Below are 236 nucleotides of genomic sequence, written 5' to 3' on the forward strand. Positions count from 1 at the left end.
CAGAAGAATGAGCGCTTCGCGTAGTTTGCATTAAATTCGATGGAACGTCCGCCCTCTCTACGATGACAAAATTAGTCTGAAGGTTGTTGTCTGTGATGCGCTCCAAGCTAGGCCTAGGTAGGCCCGTGTTCACGCGACGAGGCTATGCAAAACTGTTAAAGTTTTAAGAAAGACTATTCGATGAGTTATTTTACAATAACATGTACAAAATAAATACATTTGAGGAGTTTAAAAAC

The sequence above is a fragment of the Anneissia japonica genome, unplaced genomic scaffold (genome assembly GCF_011630105.1).
Source record: "Anneissia japonica isolate Jap-2015-1 unplaced genomic scaffold, ASM1163010v1 scaffold111_len187536_cov110, whole genome shotgun sequence".
Lineage (NCBI taxonomy): Eukaryota > Metazoa > Echinodermata > Crinoidea > Comatulida > Comatulidae > Anneissia > Anneissia japonica.